Here is a 13,308-nt window from a genome sequence, read left to right on the forward strand (position 1 = left end):
CAAAAATTGGAAGAACGGAAACTCTCCCCAGATAGCTGCCATACTTGCCGACGATGGTCATCCGGGGCAGTGCAGAACCGCCATTATTCTCTTAACACTATACGATACCATTCATCAGCAGTCCATGCTTCCCAGTCAAAGCACCGCTCCAGATGCAGCGTTTGTTTTGTGCTGTTGACAGCATCCTACACATTGGATAGTAATTCTTTGGTCAGACTGGTGCTGTCTTCGAACAGTGGTGCTAGATGACATAGATTGTCATATGGAGTCAATTACTTATTCCCAAATGGCAGGCATAGATGTGAAAGGATTACGATGTGCTTTGTCCACAACACGACGATCCTCCTTTTGTGGTGGTCAACGTGATAGCCTGGAACCTTGATGACACGTATGCCTGCCCTCACTTTCACATGCTTTGCAACATCGGGTTCCTGTCATATGCGAATGACACACAAATCTCGATATTTCACGCGTCGACCAGCTGGCCAAGTGGAGACCCAAAATGAGGCCCCTTTCAAACTCTGTCAGGAGCTGACAACTCTGCCTCACACTAGTACGCGACATCTCCGTGTCCTCCACACTAACAGCAGAACATCTGACGCTGTTCACACCACTTTATATACCCTACCTACGCACTCAGCCGGCAACTCTAATCATTTACATACCCGGCGATGTTGTGTATGTGTACGAAGTTTCATTCACGTCTGGTCACATCGTCTGGACGAGTCTGACATGCTAAAACTGAAATTTTTGCATTAAATGAGGAATATAGGATATCTCTTACATATCTAGGGCTCAACTTTAGTAGAAGCTTCGCTCTTATCTTGAAAGACTAAGCTGCAGAAGGAATGTACGAAAAAAGTTTTTACTTCGTTATTGGGTGTCTCATCCTGGAAATAGTAAATTTATCGAAAATGTTTACTGGAAAATATAGTGATTTGAAAGTTTTTTTCAGTTCGTTTTGGTGTTAAGAAATATTACAAAACTTTCCCTTTCTCACATTTATGTTTAATGTTTTACGAAGCAGATACAGAAAATACACAGCGACAGATGAATTAGCACAGATGACGTCCACCGGGATGTGTTGTAACTCATACCTATGCCAAAATCTCCACTGAAACCGCAGATACATGTCAAGGAGCTTCACCACGTTGGCGTAGATGAGTCTGAGAAGTCAGGTCGACCGAAGATTCATGTCGATTGTCGTGTGGTAATTTGAATATTTTAAATGCGGAAGAAAAAATCCAAATCACAGATAATAAACTTTACAAATCACAAACAGAACGTATAAAATAACACAAATATACAATAAAGAAGCTTCTCTTGCAATACTGCTGTTGTATGTGCTCCAGGTTCTGTTCTGCTGCCCTGCAGTCACATTCAGGGTTAGCGGCAATGCCCCATCGGTGGAGCGCGGGACTATTTCTGCCCTGTCCTGTTCGGATTCTGATCACTCTCGTAAACGAATAGTGAACTCTCCGTAGGCGATCAGTTGGAAACTTCAGTCTCTTTTCGTACATCCTCCTGGACTTCACCTGGGAGCGTGGAGCTTAGCGCTCTACGATGTGAATTGAATACACTCTTCGGAGTATGGGAGCGTGAAGCTTGATGACTTTTCCAACTGTGGTCTCTAAGGGTAGGGAGCCAAAGTGACTGTGTAGTTTTCAGCAGTCCAGTTATAATACTCACTGGAAGTTAAGCGAGTTTTAAAAACAGTCTACAGTAAAGCAGACTGAGCAGACATTAGAAAAATCTTTTAAACAGCTGTCACTAATTATGAGCCAGCAGCCATTAATTGTACACAAAAAGTACATAGTTCTAAAAACAATTAACCCTGTCTTCAGGCCGCGAGTGGCCTACCGGGACCAACCGACAGCCGTGTCACCCTCAGTGGAGGAAGCAGATAGGAGGGGCGTGGGGCCAGCACACCGCCCTCCCGCTCGTTATGATGGTATTCTTGGCCGAAGCCGCTACTAATCGGCCGAGCAGCACCTAGATTGGCATCACGACGCTGAGTGCACCCCGAAAAATGGCAACAGCGCATGGCGGCCTGGATGGTCACCCATCCAAGTGACGACCACGCCCGGCAGGGCTTAACATCGGTCATCTCCCGGGAACCGGTGTATCCACTGCGGCAAGGCCGTTGCCTAAAACAATTAACTACACTTAACAAAATTCACTGACTAATTTTTGTAACTAAATGACCTTTAAACAGCTGACTTTATTTATGAACCTGCTGGCAGTCAGCAGACAGTAAAGGTATAGAATTTTAAAAACAATTAAGTCACTGAATAGTTAGCTACAGTTAACCAACATCCCCTGATCAGATTTTAAGCAAATGATTTTTAAACAGTTACTATTAATTTTGAACCCACTGTCGTTGAGTAGGCAGCAAAGTACAGAATTTTAAAAACACTCAATAGTCGATGAGTAAGCAGTTGCAATTACCCAGAATTCCCTGATCACATCTTAAGTAAATGGTTCAAATGGCTCTGAGCACTATGGGACATAACATCTGAGGTCACTAGTCTCCTAGAACTTAGAACTATTTAAACCTAACTAATCTAAGGACATCGCACACATCCATGCCCAAGGCAGCATTCGAACCTGCGATCGTAGTGTAAGTAGGCTGTTTAGGTTTTTTTATTGGTAACGCCGCCGCCACGTAGCGCTCTGTATAAAAATCACTGGCTGTGCCGTGTACAGTCTGTGGCTGGTTTGCATTGTTGTCTGCCATTGTAGTGTTGGGCAGCGGCAGCTGGATGCTAACAGCGCGTAGCGTTGCGCAGTTGGAGGTGAGCCGCCAGCAGTGGTGGACGTGGGGAGAGAGATGGCGGAGTTTTGAAATTTGTAAGAATTGGTGTCATGAACTGATATATATATATATATATATATATATATATATAATGACTAGTGAGGTAAATACATTGTTTGTTCTCTATTAAAATCTTTCATTTGCTAACTGTGCCTATCAGTAGTTAGAGACTTCCGTAGTTTGAATCTTTTAGTTAGCTGGCAGTAGTGGCGCTAGCTGTATTGCAGTAGTTCGAGTAACGAAGATTTTTATGAGGTAAGTGATTTGTGAAACGTATAGGTTAATGTTAGTCAGGGCCATTCTTTTGTAGGGATTATTGAAAGTCAGATTGCTTTGCGCTAAAAACTATTGTGTGTCAGTTTAAGCACAGTCGTGTATAAATTTTTCTAAGGGGACGTTTCAGTAGCTGTCGCGCGGTTCATGACTGAAGCGCCTAGAACCGCTCGGCCATCATCGCCGGCTTAAGTAAATGATTATGCTGTTGATTATGAACCCACAGTCATTCAGGGCAGACACAAAGGTACAGAAGTTTAAAACAATTGCGTCACTGAGTAGACAGCTATTTTTAATCAGAATTCACTGAACCGATTTTCAGCAAATGATTATTAAACACTAATTATGTAGCCACTGTCGTTCATCAGAGAGCAAAATACGGTATTTACAAAATTCTATGAATAGGCAGCTACAATTGGCCAAAATTCACTGATCAGTTTGTAACCAAATGACCCCTAAGCAGCGGTTATTAATTACGATTGGTGCTTGCATAAACACCACTGGTTGGAGGCAAGAGCGAGACGTAAGGACAGACACGGGAGTTACTTAGCTTGGACAGGATGACTGCCGTCCTTCCACTCCGTCACTAGCGTCGAACCGGCCGATTGGTTCTCTCTTGTGCCATCCAGAACGGTCTCCGCCGACGCGCTGAGCACACCACACACCCACTCCCTAAAACCTTCCAACTTCTCGGCTTTTGTCCCCACCGATTGCGCCACCGGCGCACCTCCAAAGTTGTCCAGACAAAGATCGTTAACGAGGGTCGGAGTCGATAGAAAGGCCGCGGCCGCACGGCTCAGTGCTTAAGACTTTGGGGTAACCTTTACTATTATCTCTAGTGGACACAGGGCACTTTGTGTCGTTTTTAAATCACAGACATCAAATACTTCATGTTGATAATGTACCTGATGCGAACACGACAGAAAAAGAGCCCTTGATCTCTGGGGACAATGGTACAGGTTACCCCAAAGCTGTATACGCAACGTATACATATATTGTTAATTCACCTGGCGCTGAAACTCTTACGAAGCAGGAAACATGTATCTCTGAGTAAGTAAAACCACAGCCGGAAATGACAAAGTCAAGAGTTACGAAGCTTTCGTGTAGTGTGGCATCTCTGCGGTGGAATATTGCAAAATCCAGAGTATGGTTCGTTTTATAATAGTAAACTTATTGCATCAATTTATATCAATAACTGTGAAGAAAAAGCCCAAGCAAAAATGTTTGTATTCAAACTTAACTCATGTACATCTCGTTCGTTGGTGTGTGCCCTTGCACCAACCTTGTGCACAATACTCTGCAGTTTGGTGCAGCTGGTACTGTGCGGCAGTCTGTAGGATATTTGCTTCCACCCCCTACGCTGTTATTACCTCTCCCCTGAACGATAGTTATGGTCATAATTTTTTGTCTCGTTAGCTGAAAGTGCTTATTTTATCTCATGGAATGGTCGACAGCGACGCATATTTGATAATTCTTGTAGATTACTTCTTCCATACAAAATGAAACATTCAGGTGCTAGATATTAACTGAGGTGGAATGTACAACGTTTTTTGTTGTTTGGATTTGGACACAGTCCCCATTTCATATAACGTACATTAAACTGTTAAGAAACTACTGTCCGAATGCTGTCTCCTTCATGATTCGAGCAGCCATTCACCTTGTTAACGGCGTATTCAGTAACGAGCATCGGCATGGTGTAACATGAAACATTATTCATCCAATCAGCCGGCGCTCTTGTAACGTTGAAGCACTTGTCTTTTCCGCAACAGCTTCGTGGAGGCAGCGGGCTGGGAAATTTCCTGGAACATGCTGGATGGTTCAAATGGCTCTGAGCACTATGGGACTTAACATCTATAGTCATCAGTCCCCTAGAACTTAGAACTACTTAAACCTAACTAACCTAAGGACATCACGCAACACCCAGCCATCATGAGGCAGAGAAAATCCCTGACCCCGCCGGGAATCGAACCGGGAACCAGGGCGTGGGAAGCGAGAACGCTACCGCACGACCACGAGATGCGGACTAAACATGCTGGATGTGTTGGAGGAAAGTTATGGATCTGTTTAACTTGGCTGTGGATCCCCATACGGAGCAGTCCGATCGTAAGGACGTTGTAAAGATCAGTAGTTCATCTTCTTGAGAAAAGTCAGTCTTTCAACAACCGATGAGTAGCGCTCAAACGTTAACCCAATATATCTCTCACCCACTGCTCTGTCCTTCGTTTTGTAAGGATACTCTTCGCAGCTTTAAACTTTTAGCGCCAGTCTGTTACCCATGTTTCGATATCTACGCAGAAATCTGTCAGTTTTCATGTTATCACTTCTGGTCGTCTCTGCCTGCAGCTGACTGTGATTTGCAGATGAGTGTGATTTGCAGATGAGTGTCACTTGCAGATGAGTGTCACTTGCAGATGAGTGTCACTTGCAGATGAGTGTGACTTGCGGGTGAGTGTGACTTGCGGGTGAGTGTGACTTGCGGGTGAGTGTGACTTGCGGGTGAGTGTGACTTGCGGGTGAGTGTGACTTGCGGGTGAGTGTGACTTGCGGGTGAGTGTGACTTGCGGGTGAGTGTGACTTGCGGGTGAGTGTGACTTGCGGGTGAGTGTGACTTGCGGGTGGAGTGTAATCAGCAGTGTATATGTATCTGGTGACGTGAGTTGTTGACAGAAGAGCAAGACAGAGCCCAGCAGTGTCCCTTGAGGCAATCTCACAACTAGGTCTGTGCTTCTTAATGTGCCATCTCCGACCCTAACAACGAATGGGCGGTTTTCTACATTATGTGATCAAAGGTATCTGGACAGCTGGCAGAAAATGACTTAAAAGTTCTAGGTGCCCTCCATCGCTAATGCTGGAATTCAATATGGTGTTGGCCCAATCGAAGCCCTGATTACATCTTCCACTCTCGCATGCATACTTTCAATCAGGCGCTGGAAGGTTTTTTGGGGAATGGCAGCCCATTCTTCACGGAGTACTGCAATGAGAACAGGTATCGACGTCTGTCGGTGAGGCCTGGCACGAAGTCAGCGTTCCAAAACATCCCAAAGGTGTTCTATAGGATTCAGGTCAGGATTCTGAGCAGGCAAGTTCATTACAGGGATGTTATCGTCGTGTAACCACTCCGCCACAGGCTGTACATTATGAACAGGTGCTCGATCGTGTTGAAGGATGCAATCGCCATCCCCGAATTACTGTTAAACAGTGGGAAGCAAGAAGGTGCTTAAACCACCAATGTAGGCCTGTGTTGTGATAGTGCCACGCAAAACAAGGGACGCATGCCCCCTCCATGAAAAACACGACCACATCATAACACCACTACCTCCGAATTTTACTGTTGGCACTACACACGCTGGCAGATGATGTTCACCGGGCATTTGCCATACCCACACCCTGCCATCGAATCGCCACATTGTTTACCGTGACTCGTCACTCCACACAACGTTTTTCCACTGTTCAGTCGTCCAATATTCACGCTCTTTCCACCAAGCGAAGTGTCGTTTGGCATTTACCGGCGATATGTGTGGCTTATGAGGAGCCGCTCGACCATGAAATCCGCGTTTTCTCACTTATTGCCTAACTGTAATAGCACTTGCAGTGAATTCTGATGTAGTTTGGAATTCTGTGTGATGGTGTGGATAGATATCCACCTATTACACATTACGAAGCCGGCCGCGGTGGCCGAGCGGTTCTAGGCGCTCACTCCGGAACCGCGCGGCTGCTACGGTCGCAGGTTCGAATCCTGCCTCGGCCATGGACGTGTGTGATGTCCTTAGGTTAGTTAGGTTTAGGTAGTTCTAAGTTCTAGGGGACTGATGACCACAGCTGTTAAGTCCCATAGTGCTCAGAGCCATTTTGACACATGATGACCCTTTTCAACTGTCGGCTGTCTCTGTCAGTCAACAGACGACGTTTTTTGTGCTGCACGTGTCCTTTCACGTTTCCACTTCATTATCACATCGAAAACAGTGGACCTAGGGATGTTCAGGAGTGTGAAAATCTCGGGCACGGACGCATGACACTTAGTGTCGGTAGCTGGTGAGCAGTTGCCAAGGGAGCTTGTTATTCCCTGTGTGAGAACTTTACAAATCAGTCTCTGGTGTCAAACATTGTAAAATGTATGCGATACACGTAGTAAAACCGTTCCACACAGCCCGCTGTAGTTTAATGCTAGGATGAGGTCTACCATTCGGAGCAGACTGAGGGGCGTAGAATTTCCCTTGCGGGATGAATCATCCTTCGTCTCTGCTTCGCTTACACAAGGTGATTCAGCTGTCCCTAACGCTGTCATTTTGTGCAGCTTGCAGTGTTATATGTGACTTTCAAAAGCCAGGCACAAGATTTTCATATTCTCTCTGTCGTTATGCGTAAACTGTTAGTTCTTCAGAAAAATGTTGTACCTTTTTGTTGGAAACTTAATGTAGTTAAATTCTGTGCTCTGTGATGTGTTTTCGCCAGAGATCGCAGTTTTTAGTTATTCAAGAAAAACATAAAAAGTGAGCTTCAATTGCATCCTCACTCCCACACTCCCATACTCAGCCCACCCCTCCCTCCCCCCCCCCCCCCCCCCCTCGGCGATAAAGTTGGACATGGAACTCCGTGCTACTGTACAAAAACTTGCTAATGCAGGAATTGTTTCCCACGAATGATCTTTTTTGGTCTTCATTGACTGGCCTTATTACGCCACCGGATTAGTTGGGCACTTAAAAATTGTAAAACTGACCTTTTGTGTAAATTTTACCTAATAGCTTTTTGAATTTTAACAGCGTAGAATAAATAATTATGTCTTTATATTCGTCAGGTCTTCTGACTACGAAACTGCTGGTCTTTTAGGGGTTAAGTTTGGACCGAATTGTCAACGTAATAGTTCTAGCGTAATGGTTAAAAAAGTCGTTTTTTCCGTTGGCCTCAAGGCACGTTGAAAGGTCTCTGTTGGATTCCTTTTATGTTAATTTCTTAAATCTGTTGTCATTTACGGCATAAATTCCTATTCTAAATTTACTGTGGTGTTTCTATCTGGGAGGAGACTGAGCAGTGAAACGTGTTACTTTTACACATAAACAAGAACGATCTGTCACACTACTACACTTTAAAAGACAGTTTATATGTAACTCATGTCACACAGTCTCATACGGAACATACATACGCTTTCTTTTGTATACTGTATATGATAAGATACTGTCATCCCCCTTCCCTTCTGTGTGAAAGAATGAATGAGCAAATGTATTTCTAGTTGCATGCTGGATGGTAGCAGACAAGCCTGTCTGCTAGAGAACAGTAGGACCAACGTCGGAACAGGTAGCTACGCTTTCTAAAAGCAAAGAGGTTTCTATCCTTAGTATGGTCCTATCCGTCCCTTGCCATGCTGGTATAGGGAGCTGCCTCTCTTTTCACTTCCGTTTGTATTTGGGAAACACGCTCGGTATGAGCCCAGCAGGTCAGTCTGTCCGTAACGAGCGTCTCAAGTAGTAAGATCTCCGGCTAAGCGCGTGTCTGCTAAGTCCGTAGGACAATGGATTTCTTCAGTTCAGCCTAACTGAAAATTTAATCACCTTTATTTCAGGTTTAGCTCTAAAATATCTAATGTTATCTTAAATTGCAACACAGTGTAATTCGAGTCACAGTTCAGAATATCTTCCGGTAGTTGCTTTGTCACTACTTTATGAGTAAAGTGGAACCACGTGTTAATCAGTAACTCTAACTAAGGTCATCAATCTTAAATGCGAATGTGCGCGAGATTATAACGTCTCGTCTTGACAATATTTTTCAATATAGCAACTTTTCTTTATGTTCAACCCACGTGGGGTGTACTTTGTGAGACCAGTACCACGTGCTTATACAATTGTTTGACCCATCAGGTTAATAGTAAGACGATAGTAACCAGTTCGAAGTTTTTCTTTCGTAAATTGCTTTGCGATCTAATTTATTTTAATTATCAAAATTATTGTGGAGTTACACTCTTTGTGTAAACCAAGTTGACCACGTGAAGCATGTGGTGTAAGCATCAGAAGTAGCCCTCAGCTATTCTTTTCGGGAAGATTTCACAGAGAGTTAGTATGAATTTAGTATACCAGTGTGTGGTAATTACATGACGGACAGGATTGCACTGCAAACGTAACTTCTTTGAGTGAAAATTGAATCGGTTGGTTGTGGTTAATTTCCTCTTGCATATGTTTCAACGTTCTTCGTGTGTTATTTTATGAATGCAGTGTTGTATGCAGTCTCCCAATCTTGGCTCCCTATTTGATGTGTTCCATAAGATTAGAAACTCACATTTTCACAATCCTATATAAGGCACCAGTTTAGTTATGAATCAAGTTTAATATGCTGAAATTTCAATGATCAGTGTTAAAATAAATTTCCAAATATAAACTGATTTATTTCTTTTTATTTAAATTGTCTTTTTATATATATCAACGGCTTTCGTAAGATCAATACTAAAGATTAAAATTAATGTTAATCTGGTTGGGAATTTGGTAAGCTAGACTGGATACCTGGTGAAACAGTTGCTCAGTAATGCAAGGTTAACTTTCTCAGATAGCTCACAGCTTTTAATCGGCTTTTATTTAATTTCAGCACCGCTTACACCTCAAATTAATGCAACAAAATTACAACGTTTAAGTTGATAATGTTAACAAATATGCTGGTTAACACAATGTGCTGGTGGTACAATAACCCAACCAATAGAGATAAAAAAAGGAAGAATATTGGGAACAGTCTGTCTAGCCGGAAATTTTCATGCAGTTGGAGAAGGGAGTGCCACGAACATCATGTAGAAATCCTGACTGGAGAGGTATGAGTCTGGAGGCAGAGATGCATATGAAGGTCAGTCCTGTAAGTTACTTTTTTTCTTTTTTTTTGGAATAACTCAAAAACCGTGGCCTCTATCGAGAACGTATTCCAGTAGAAAATTTAGTTACATTAAGTTTTTTGCAAAAATATGCTGTTCATTTGTTTTTCTGAGGGAGCAATGGTTTGCGCGTAGCGAGCAACGGAATATAAAAATCTCTCACGTGGTGAGGGCTAGGTACGGCATTACATGTTGCATAAAACGATATCGGTGCCGGCCGGGGTGGCCGAGCGGTTCTAGGTGCTACAGACTGAAACCGCGCGACCGCTATGGTCGCAGGTTCGAATCCTGCCTCGGGCATGGATGTGTGTGGTGTCCTTAGGTTAGTTCAAGTAGTTCTAAGTTCTAGGGGACTGCTGACCTCAGAAGTTAAGTCCCATAGTGCTCAGAGCATTTGAAAACGATATCGGTATAGGCAGCTCACTCACCCTGCATATTTTCTTTAACGCGTCACGTGCCCTGAAAGCTACAATAGGCATTCAGTCTCGCGGATGTCAGAAGTAATGATGTTTCGGCTCATCAGCGTAGGCTGACCGAGAAACAACTGGCTTCAATGAAGATGGAACAGGCTGTAACCCTACTGAACGAAGTGAAGAAGCATGGCGACCATAGCACGTACCGGCTTTTAGGTTTATCCACGGGCACACACACTCCTATGTCTGCATCACGCGAGTGTTCAGCGGGCGTCCTCCACCGCAAACCTGTTTATTCCAGCCAGCATCGATCCCATCAGATGCGCGAGGATACTTGTAACTTCACTCTGATTGGTTTACGAAACTCATTTAAACAGTTAATTGTCCTCTAACAACACGGCAGAACCGCAATCACCATTTCACCCAGAACTACTGGGTGTAGACGAAAACAGTAACTTTGTAAGAAAACTACTGAAGGACTTCAATTGTGATTTTCAAGCATTTCGCTCGTCGCACAAACACTTCGTAATCTTCTGCTGATAGCATGGCTGAGCCAACACATTTACTACTGTCACTACTGTTAATACCAGTACTTAATTAGCTCTATATTCATTTCCAATAATTTTGGTGCTGATTTCAACATCAACATATTCAAAAATTAGATAAACAGAAATAAATAATCTGCAATTAGAGGAGCAAAAAGAGGACAATGTTTCTGTAAAAGACGTTTTTACCTTCTGAGAGACCATTACGGCACAGTTTCCTTACCTAGCGAGGTAGAGCAGTGATTAGCAGACTGGATTCGCATTCAAGAGGGCGACGGTTCAAACCCGCATCCAGCAATCCTGATCCAGGTTTTCGATGATTTCCCTAAATCGCTTCAGACAAATGCCGGGATGGTTCCTTTGAAAGAGCACTGCCAACTTCCTTCCCCATTGTTCCCTAATCCGATGGGACCGATGACCTCGCTGTTTGGTCCCCTCTTCCTTATCAACCATTACCTTTAGTTGCGGCATAAAGTCGTGAAGGAGGTCTGCGACCATTATGTAAAGACGCTTCAGAGTACACATAAGGAAGTTGAGGTACCAAAAAACGTGTTAGTTCATTATTACTAATACTAGTATTGCTATTATGATCGCCTCCGCACTAGATATAAGAGAAGCAGCCTTTACTTGTGCAACATTTGAAAACGAGTAAAATATGGCCCAATATTGTTCAAATTAAGTCGAATTTCATTGCAATATTATTCAATTTGTGTGAATGAACGTCTTGGGAGTTCTGTGTCTGACAGGAGGACAAATCGTTTGCTCTCATGAATTAGTTAACGATCTAAAACTATGTCCTGGAATTTAATGTGGCCATGAAGAGTTGCTGGGTGGATAAACTGCGGCGCCTGTCCAGCGGCGCAACACAAGAAATAATTCATCCCCTTTGTCCGCATGTTCTCAATATATTGAGACCCCAGTATCCTACGATTGGTTGTATCTTGGCTTTATGGCTTCGACTGCATTAGTTCTGCGCTGGTTTTGTGTAGATGCGAAGTCAATGAGGAGGAGCTTTTGCATTTTGGCATCATTCCTTGAAAGAGTCGGTGCAGGAACCTACACATTATTAAGGTTTCGTCCAGTGATATCATTTAAAGTTGGTACTGGTATACGTTGCTCCACAATTCGAATCCGGATTATGAAGAAACATTGCACTACACTCAGGAGGTCGTGTATCCTTTGCATTCTACGCCACTCTAATATTACGCAAAGTCAGTGCTGTTAACGTTAGTTTCTCGACCACCATTAACTCGAAGATTCCTTCGTAAAGAAGGGAACATATCCATATATGCAGCACCCTACTATTGATAACATTGGCTCTCATACATGTCGTATTTGGAGGTCTGATACATTCCTCATTTCCCTGTATTGTTATCATATTATCCCATATTTCGAATGCTGTGCACTTTGCTTTCAAATTGGATCAGTCAAAGCGGTACTTGGTTGTCAGCACTGTAACAGATGTCCGTAGTGAATTGATTCTGATGTATCACTGGCTGCTTTCGCGCATATGGAATAATAGCAATATCTCAGTTTCAGACCCAGTTGTAGACTACTCTCTTGTCGCACTCATGCCTTACCTGCAATGTTCTGTATCTTGACTGCCAGATTTATTGATCCCAGCAAACTTCACATAGGCTGGCATGTAGAGTAGAAGCTTACATGATGAGGTCAGCACAAATGTTTCTCACAAGTACATCAGATGGATTTCTGCAAACTTCACTTATGTTGAACTAAATATTTTACTGCGGAAATGACACTTAAGCACTTTATACTATGAAGGAAGGAGTTACATATCATGAAAAGTATGTAACCCTCGATTAATATTTATTCACGATTTGTGACTGTTTACCAACTCTGCATATGGTCTGTGAATTTTGTATTTCTTTCCACGTGAAAATGATACTGATTCTTTTTAGCTCACAGCTCATCGAAAAGCACGTAATATACACACTCTTGCTCTGAAGTGTGAACGACAGAGTACACACCCTAGCTTCTTTCCTTAGCAGTAGGCACTTGTTATGCTATTTAACCTTCCATTCCCCGATTACCACATTTGAAAAAGTGTTGCCAAATTAACGAGAATCGTTTCCTAATTTATATGATGGAATCTAGGGTCTTTACTTAATGAAAAAAGGTTAGCGTTGTCTTCGGTGTTGCATGACCCGGACTCAATTGCCAGTAAGTAAGTTTGGAAATGGGTACCCTCAGCCTCGTGAGGCCAAATGAGGAGCTACTTTAATAAAGAAGCAGTGGCAACATCAGAATTTTTCCACTGGCAATAAAGGCTGGACGGATGGGCAATACGTCCCATCATTATAGATCGCTCCTCGTTCTATCTTGTAGGTATCAGCTGGTCAGTCGCAACAGGCCGCGGCCTAATCTGTGAATGGTATTTGTTATTACTATTATTATTAT

The 13,308-nt window shown here is 43.2% G+C and overlaps 1 pseudogene; it reads left to right on the forward strand.

The window, feature by feature from the left end:
- LOC126355355 (JNK1/MAPK8-associated membrane protein-like) overlaps positions 1–12,544 on the forward strand; it is a 197,037-nt pseudogene extending 184,493 nt beyond the window's left edge.
- The last annotated feature ends 764 nt before the right edge of the window (positions 12,545–13,308 follow it).

Source organism: Schistocerca gregaria, chromosome 3, assembly GCF_023897955.1.
Source record: "Schistocerca gregaria isolate iqSchGreg1 chromosome 3, iqSchGreg1.2, whole genome shotgun sequence".
Lineage (NCBI taxonomy): Eukaryota > Metazoa > Arthropoda > Insecta > Orthoptera > Acrididae > Schistocerca > Schistocerca gregaria.